The sequence below is a fragment of the Rhinoderma darwinii genome, unplaced genomic scaffold (genome assembly GCF_050947455.1).
Source record: "Rhinoderma darwinii isolate aRhiDar2 unplaced genomic scaffold, aRhiDar2.hap1 Scaffold_70, whole genome shotgun sequence".
Lineage (NCBI taxonomy): Eukaryota > Metazoa > Chordata > Amphibia > Anura > Rhinodermatidae > Rhinoderma > Rhinoderma darwinii.
In genome coordinates this window covers 2,000,564-2,010,182 of record NW_027464260.1, presented here as the reverse complement: position 1 = coordinate 2,010,182, position 9,619 = coordinate 2,000,564, and positions in this window count along the sequence as shown.

Sequence of the window (9,619 nt, the reverse complement as noted above, 5' to 3'; positions counted from 1 at the left end):
AGAAAAATGTTTCATTTAAATGGAGCATTGAGTTTCACAACATTAATTGGCAACTTTAATATATTAGAGGTTAATAAAATAACTGATAACTGGAGTGGATGGTCCAAATATGGACTCAGGTTGGTTAGACATTTTATTTTTTTTCTCTGTGGGAGCTGGAGGCCTTGGTACTGGAAGAAAATATAGATATAGTTGGTGTTGCTGAAACATGGCTGGACTCTTCACATGACTGGGCTGTAAATCTACAGGGTTTTACACTTTTTCGGAAAGACAGGATAAATAGGAAAGGCGGTGGTGTATGTCTGTATGTGAGAAGTGATATGAAGGCGAGCGTGAAAGAGACAATAGTGGGTGAATACTGTGAGGAGGTTGAAACCTTGTGGGTGGAACTAGAAAGGGAGGTAAACACTGAAAAAATTACTTTTGGTGTAATCTATAGACCCCCCAATATAACTGAGGAGATGGAAGGTCAACTATATAAACAGATGGAGCGGGCTGCACAGGCGGGTACTGTAGTGATAATGGGAGATTTTAATTTCCGGGATATTAATTGGTGTCATGGTTCGGCTTCATCTGCAAAGGGGAGACATTTCCTCAACCTGTTGCAGGAAAATTTTATGGGCCAGTTTGTGGAAGACCCGACTAGAGGTGAAGCTCTGTTGGATCTGGTCATTTCTAATAATGCAGATCTTGTTGGGAATGTCAATGTTCGTGAAAACCTTGGTAACAGTGATCACAATATAGTTACATTTTACCTATACTGTAAAAAACAAACGCAGGCTGGGAGGGCAAAAACATTTACTTTTAAGAAAGCCAATTTCCCCAGGATGAGGGCTGCAATTCAGGATATAGACTGGGAAGAACTAATGTCAAATAATGGGACAAATGATAAATGGGAGATTTTCAAATCTACTTTGGGTAATTATAGTGCAAAATGTATTCCTATAGGTAACAAGTATAAACGACTAAAACTAAATCCCACATGGCTTACACCTTCTGTGTAAGGGGCAATACATGACAAAAAAAGGGCATTTAAAAAATACAAATCTGAGGGTACATCTGCAGCCTTTGTAAAATATAAAGAGCTTAATAAAATCTGTAAAAATGTAATAAAATTAGCAAAAATACAAAATGAAAGGCAGGTGGCCAAGGATAGTAAAACATAGTAAAAAATTCTTCAAGTATATAAATGCTAAAAAGCCAAGGTCTGAACATGTAGGACCCCTAGATAATGGTAATGGGAAGTTGGTCACAGGGGATCAAGAGAAGGCAGAGTTACTAAATGGGTTCTTTAGCTCTGTATATACAACAGAAGAAAGAGCAGCTGATGTAGCCGGTGCCAGTGCTGTTAATATATCAGTTGATATACTGAATTGGATGAATGTAGATATGGTCCAAGCTAAATTAAACAAAATAAATGTGCACAAGGCCCCGGGACCAGATGAAATACACCCTAGAGTTCTTAAGGAGCTTAGTTCAGTTATTTCTGTCCCCCTTTTCATAATATTCAGAGAATCTCTAGTGACTGGAATAGTGCCAAGGGACTGGCGCAGGGCAAATGTGGTGCCTGTTTTCAAAAAGGGCTCTAGGTCTTTCCCGGGTAATTATAGACCAGTAAGCTTAACATCTATCGTGGGGAAAATGTTTGAGGGGCTATTGAGGGACTATATAGAGGATTATGTGAAAAAAATAGTATTATAAGTGACAGCCAGCACAGTTTTACAAAGGACAGAAGTTGTCAAACTAACCTAATCTGTTTTTATGAGGTGAGCAGAAGCCTAGACAGAGGGGCCGCTGTGGATTTAGTGTTTTTGGACTTTGCAAAGGCATTTGACACTGTCCCCCATAGAAGCCTAATGGGTAAATTAAGGACTATAGGTTTAGAAAATATAGTTTGTAATTGGATTGATAATTGGCTCAAGGACCGTATCCAGAGAGTTGTGGTCAATGATTCCTACTCTGAATGATCCCCGGTTATAAGTGGTGTACCCCAGGGTTCAGTGCTGGGACCACTATTATTCAACTTATTTATTAATGATATAGAGGATGGGATTAATAGCACTATTTCTATTTTTGCAGATGACACCAAGCTATGTAATATAGTTCAGTCTATGGAAGATGTTCGTGAATTGCAAGCGGATATAAACAAACTAAGTGTTTGGGCATCCAGTTGGCAGATGAAGTTTAATGTACATAAATGTAAAATTATGCATCTGGGTACCAACAACCTGCATGCATCATATGTCCTAGGGGGAGCTACACTGGCGGATTCACTTGATGAGAAGGATCTGGGTGTACTTGTAAATCATAAACTAAATAACAGCATGCAGTGTCAATCAGCTGCTTCAAAGGCCAGCAGGATATTGTCATGTATTAAAAGAGGCATAGACTCGCGGGACAGGGATGTAATATTGCCACTTTACAAAGCATTAGTGAGGCCTCATCTAGAATATGCAGTTCAGTTCTGGGCTCCAGTTCATAGAAAGGATGCCCTGGAGTTGGAAAAAATACAAAGAAGAGCAACGAAGCTAATTAGGGGCATGGAGAATCTAAGTTATGAGGAAAGATTAAAATAATTAAACCTATTTAGCCTTGAAAAAAGACGACTAAGGGGGGACATGATTAATTTATATAAATATATTAATGGCACATACAAAAAATATGGTGAAATCCTGTTCCATGTAAAACCCCCTGAAAAAACAAGGGGGCACTCCCTCCGTCTGGAGAAAAAAAGGTTAAACCTGCAGAGACGACAAGCCTTCTTTACCGTGAGAACTGTGAATCTATGGAATAGCCTACCGCAGGAGCTGGTCACAGCAGGGACAGTAGATGGCTTTAAAAAAGGGTTAGATAATTTCCTAGAACAAAAAAGTATTAGCTCCTATGTGTTGAAATTTTTTTCTGACCCTTTTCCCGTCCCTTGGTTGAACTTGATGGACATGTGTCTTTTTTTAGCCGTACTAACTATGTAACTATGTAACTATGAGAAAGGTTATCTTGGATGGCGGATAGAGAATTAAAGGGGTCACAGACTGCCAGGAGCACATCATCAGCCTAAAGACCAATTTTATGAGCCTTAGATCGTACTTTAATGCCCTGAACTTTTGAATTAAGTCGTATTCGTTCTGCGAGGGGTTCCATCGCTAAGGCAAACACAATGGGAGAGAATGGGCAACCCTGAGGCGTACCGTTCTTTATTATAAAAGGGTCAGACAAAAACCCCGAAGAGAAAACTCTAGCAGAGGGAAATGGGTATAATGCAAGAATGGAGGATTTTATACGACCCTTAAATCCAAAATATTCAAGAAGCTGAGACAGATAGCCCCAATGTACTCTATCGAACGCCTTCTCTGCGTTCAAAGCAAGAAGCAGAGAAGGCGTCCGAGAGGTCTCTGCACACTGAACCAAGTCCATAAACTGCCGAGTTCCATCAGGGGCCTGACGTCCCGCCACAAACCCAACTTGATCTGATTTAACCAGTTGAGGAATAATATGATACAACCTAGTCGAGAGGATTTTTGCATATATTTTAATAGCTGAGTTTAACAGAGAAATAGGACGAAAATTAGCTGGGGACGTGGGATCCTTATCTGGTTTAGGAGGGGTGACTACCGTATTGTAAAGGGCACTATAATAAGATTGGAACTGTTCGGCTGTCGGCCTAGGATCTATAACTTTATTACCCTTTTTATCCAAGAGATACACAATGCGGGAGCGTGGCGAGGACTGTTTTTTATTTTTTTAGCCAAAAAAGCACCGGCTCTATTATTATGTGCATAGGTAGTCATTTGCATGCGTTTGAGATAAATGTCATACTGAGACGCAAGCAATGACTGTAATGTCAAACGCAAGGTCCTCAATTCTGAAGGGTAAGCAGGTGTGGGCGTAGCTTTATTTTTTAAATCTATAACTGCTATCTGATTAGTGATATTAAAAATCTCCTTTTCCCTCTTTCTCTAAGGGCTCATTTACACGAGCGTGTTATACGTCCGTGCAGCGCTCGTGATTTTCACGCACGTCGCACAGACCTATAATAGTCTATGGTGCCGTGCAGCTAGGTGCGTGATTTTTACGCAGCGTGAGTCCGCTGTGAAAAACTCACGACCTGTTCTATATTTGTGCGCTGTTCGCGCATCACGCACCCATTGAAGTCAATGGGTGCGTGAAAACCACGCATGTCACATGGAAGCACTTCCATGGGACAAGCGTGATTCGCACAACAGCACTGAAAAGGATGAATGAAAACAGAAAAGCACGTTTACAAACATCCAAACGGAGTGTCATAATGATGGCGGCTGCGCGAAATTAACGCAGCCGTGCATCATATTCTGATGCCACACGGAGCTGTTAAGTGCCTTTTGCGCACGCAAAACTGCACTTTTTTTGTGTGCTCGTGTAAACCTGGCCTTAGCCTGAGAACAAGCTTTAATCAATAACCCTCTCATAAATGCTTTATGCGCATTCGACAAAATGTAAGGACATGAAACAGAACCCACATTGTCTGAAAAATAATGCTTCAATTCTTGTAGCAAGGTTGGGGCATGATCAGAGTGATGGAGTATGTAATCATTCAAACGCCATTGTGAAGGAAGAGAAGACGACATTTTCTCATTTATGGAAAGCGAGATTGGAGCGTGATCAGACCAGGTTATCTGTCCAATTACAGAAGATTGTGACTGTAGGAGTGCCCTGTTATTAACCAGAAACAAATCGATCCTAGAATAAGAAACATGAAAGAAAGTATAATCCCTCTCACCCCCATGTTGGCATCTCCACACGTCATACAGGCCTCCCTCTAACAAAGACGATGCAAAAGGAGAAGACTGTCTAGTTCTAGCAGTGGAGTCTATATCTGGGTCAATAGTCATATTAAAGTCTCCACCTACAACTAGCATACCTTGTGTTAACGCCTTGATTTTCGGGAGTAGGGAATTCAAGTAATGATGTTGCAGTTTATTGGGGAAATACACATTAAAGATAGTATACAGTATGTTATTGATTTCACACACCAATCCCAAGAATCTTCCTTGGGGATCTTTAATAAGAGATTTAAAAGTGAAAACTACCGAGTTTTTAATAGCAATCATAACCCCCTTACGTTTAGCCGGGCACGAAGAGGTGAAAATATGTGGGAAAAATTTATTCGAGAATTTAGGAATTTTCTCCACATGAAAATGTGTTTCCTACACCAATAGAACGTCACATTTTAAAGCCTTGGCCTCACGCCAGAGCAAGCTTCTTTTAAAGGGGCTTTTAAGTCCTCTGACGTTAATTGAGGAAAAGCACAGTACCATACTTAACCCCTTAAGGACGCAGCCTAGTTTTGGCCTTAAAGGAACAGTGTCATCGCAAATAATTTTTTGATATGTTAAAGATGTTAGTGCTTTAATAAAAACGTTTATATTCATTTGTGTGTTTGTGCTTTACTGTTTCTTATTTTTACACTTTTTCTTCCCTATGGGGGCTGCCATTTTTTGTTCCATTTCTGTGTGTGTCGATTAACGACACACACAGACATGGAATACGGCAGCCACAGTCCCATAGGGACTGCGAACGGCTCCCGTCCCATTGACTGCCGTGTACGGCGTCTGTGTGGGAACTGCGCATGCGCCGCTCCCACACAGTCCTATTCGAAATTGGCGCCGTCCGGCGCCATTTTCCTGTGGACCGGAAGTCGCGGCCGGACAGTAATATTACTACTTCCGGTCGCGGCTTCCGGACTTGTGCACATGGAACAGCGGCAGCAAACGGAGCGGACGGGCCGGAGGGAGCCGCGGCGGCAGGAGCAGGTAAGAGATTTCAATGTATGTTAGTGTTTGTGTGTGTTTACTACTGTATGTAAACCTACTACACTGTGGGTTACCTCAAAAAATGGCGACACACAGTGTAGGAGGTTAAACCTTTCAAACCCCTCGTTTATCCCGGCACTAGCCAGGATAAAGGAGGGGGGGATGCTGAGAGCTCACTAGAGCGAGGGCTTTTAACCCAATGTTGCAATGCTGCAATTTGGGAACAGCCCCATCTAGTGGCCAAAAATGGGTAGTATTATAAATTAGAAATAATTTATAATATTTCCTGGCTCGTGCCAAAAAAAAAAAAAAAATTTGAACAATGTTTAATCACCCACACACTAAATGTTTAATTTTTTTAAAAAAAACATGTTTTTCTGGCAACACATTCCCTTTAAGGCTCAGAGCCCATTTTTCAAATCTAACATATTTCACTTTATGTGGTAATAACGTCGGAATGCTTAAACCTACCCAAGCGATTCTGAGATTGTTTTCTCGTGACACATTGGGCTTCATGTTTGTGGTAAAATTTGGTCGATATATTCAGTGTTTATTGGTGAAAAATTGCAAAATGTAGAGAAAATTTTGAAAAAATTGCATTTTTCAGAATTTAAATGCATCTGCTTGTAAAACAGACGGTTATAACACCCAAATTAGTTACTAGTTCACATTTCCCATATGTATACTTTAGATTGGCATCGTTTTTTGAACATTCTTTTATTTTTCTTGGACGTTACGAGGCTTAGAACATAAACAGCAATTTCTCATATTTTTAAGAAAATTTCAAAAGCCTTTTTTTTAAGGTACCTCTTGAGTTCTGAAGTGGCTTTGTGGGGCCTATCTATTAGAAACCCTGATAAAACACCCCATTTTAAAAACTAGACCCCTCAAAGTATTCAAAACAGCAGTTAGAAAGTTTTTTAACCCTTCAGGCATTTCACAGGAATTAAAGCAAAGTGGAGGTGAAATTTGCAAATTTCATTTTTCTTGCTGAATTTCAATTTTATTCATTTTTTTTTCTGTAACACAGAAGGTTTTACCAGAGAAACACTACTAAATATGTATTGTACAGATTCTGCAGTTTTTAGAAATGTCCCACATGTGGCCCTACTGCGCTCATGGACTAAAACACAAGCTCTAGAAGCAAAGAAGCACCTAGTGCATTTTGAGTCCTCTTTTTTATTAGAATATATTTTAGGCAGCATGCCAGGTTTGAAGAAGTGTTGAGGTGTCAAAACAGTAGGAATCCCCCAATAGTGACCCCATTTTGGAAACTACACCCCTCAAGGAATTAATTTAGGGTTGTTGTTACCATTTTGACCGCACAGTTTTTTCACAGCACGTATTTGAATTGGGCTCTGAAATGAAAAAAATTTCATTTTTTCCAATAAAATGTCATTTGTGATCAAAATTTCTTATTTTCACAGGGAACAAAATACCCCATTTTGTTGCCCAATTTGTCCTTAGTGTGGCAATACCCCATTTGTGGTGATAAACTGCCATTTGGGCCCATGGGAGGGCTCAGAAGGAAAGGAGCGCTATATGTTTTTTGGAGTCCAGATTTTGTTGGATTGGTTTTCGGGTGCCATGTCGCATTTGCAGAGCCTCAGAGGTATCAAAGCAATGGAAACCCACCAAAAGTGACCCCATTTTGGAAACTACACCCCTCAAGGAATTAATTTATAGGTAATTTGACCATTTAGACTCCATAGTTTCTTCACAGAACTTATTTGAATTGGGCTGGGAATTAAAAAAATATATATTTTTTCCAATAATATGTCATTTTAGCTCAAAAATTCTTATTTTCATAAGAAATAAAATACTCCATTTTGTTGCCCAATTTGTCCTGAGTGCGGCAATACCCCATTTGTGGTGATATACTGCCGTTTGGGCCCATGGGAGGGCTCAGAAGGAAAGGAGCGCTGTGTGTCCTTTGGAGTAAAGATTTTGCTGGATTGGTTTTCGGGTGCCATGTCGCATTTGCAGTGCCCCAGAGGTATCAAAGCAATAGAAACCCACCACAAATGACCCCATTTTGGAAACTACACCCCTCAAGGAATTCATTTATGGGTGTTGTGACCATTTTGACCCCATAGTTTTTTCACAGAACTTATTTGAATTGGGCTGGGAATGAAAACAAAATAATTTTTTTCAAATAATATGTAGTTTTGGCTGAAAATTTCTTATTTTCACAAGAAACAAAATACCCCATTCTGTTGCGCAATTTGTTCTGAGTGCCGCAATACCCCATTTGTTGTGATAAACTGCCGTTTGGGCCCATGGGAGGGCTCAGAAGGAAAGGACCACCATTTGGCCTACTGGGGATTTTCTAGTGCGAAGTCATGTATGCAGAAGCCCCTGAGGTACCAGTACAGTTGAAACCCGCAAGAAGTGACCCCGTTTTAAAAACTACACCCTTAAGGCCAAGGGATGTATGATAAATTTTAAAACACTTTCATACAAAGCTCTGGTTATTCGGGACACGTGTCACATTGATATATTGTGTCATCCATTATCGTCCTCTTATAGCAGACTTTGCACCTCTTTTGACTTTTTCCCTTCTTGCCAGTTTGGGAAACTTCTCCTGGAAAGTGTTGCCCTGGTACGATGCGTGTGGGCTCGCTTCCAGAAGTACTGGGTGCCCCCCCTTCTTGGTCCCTAAAGATTAGGTTCTTGATAATCACCTCTTGAAATTCCAGGAAAGTTCCCGTCTGGCCTGCACATCGACGTAGCATGTACGCATTGTACAATGTCATCTGTATGATGTGCCCGGCCAGCTTCTTATACCACACCGCATGGCGCTGTAGGGCTTCAGGGCTTGATCTTACAAGTCCATCCCTCCCATGTACCTATTGTAGTCCAGGATGCAGTCTGGTTTGGGGGTGGCCTTTCCTTCATCTATCCTAAACCTGTAGGTATACCCTGATGCACTTTCACAGCTTATACATCTTCACGCCATACCTTGCCCTTTTACCCGGCAGGTACTGGCGGAATTGAACCCTCCCTTTAAAATGTACCAGGGACTCATCAATAGAAATACACTTCTCGGGGGTGTATGCTTGGGAAAACCGGGCACTGAAACGGTCTAATAGGGGTCTCCGTTTATACAAACGGTCAAAACTGGGGTCATCTCGGGGTGGGCACGGCTCATTATCAGTATAATGTAAGAAGCGAAGTATTGCCTCATTTATTTATTTTTTTAGGTTCCAGTTCAGTTCTGAAGTTGCTTTGAGGGGCCCATATATTAGAAACCCCTATCAAATACCCCATTTTAGAAACTAGACCCCTCAAAGTATTCACAACAGCATTTAGAACTATTATGAACCCTTTAGGTGTTTCACAAAAATTTAGAGCAAAGTAGAGGTGAAATTTAAATTTTTTTTTTGTCAGAAAATCCTCTTTATACCATTTTTTTTATAACACAAAAGGATTTATCAGAGAAACGCAACTTAATACGTATTGCCCAGATTCTGCAGTTTTGAGAAATATCCCACATGTGGCCCTAGTGCGGTAATGGACTGAAGGAGCGGCCTCCGAAGCAAAGGAGCACCTAGTGGATTTTGAAGCCTCTTTTTTATTAGGCACCATGTCCGGTTTGAAGAGGTCTTGTGGTGCCAAAACTTTGGGAACCCCCTAAAAGTGACCCCAATTTGGAAACTAGACCCCTTGAGGAATCCATTGTAGTTTTCTTGGGGTGCATGCGGCTTTTTGATCAGTTTTTATTCTATTTTTAGGTGGCGTGGTGACTAAAAAACAGCAATTGTACGATTGTTTTTTCTTTCTTTTTTTTTTACAGCGTTCACCGTGCGCTATAAATTACATATTCACTT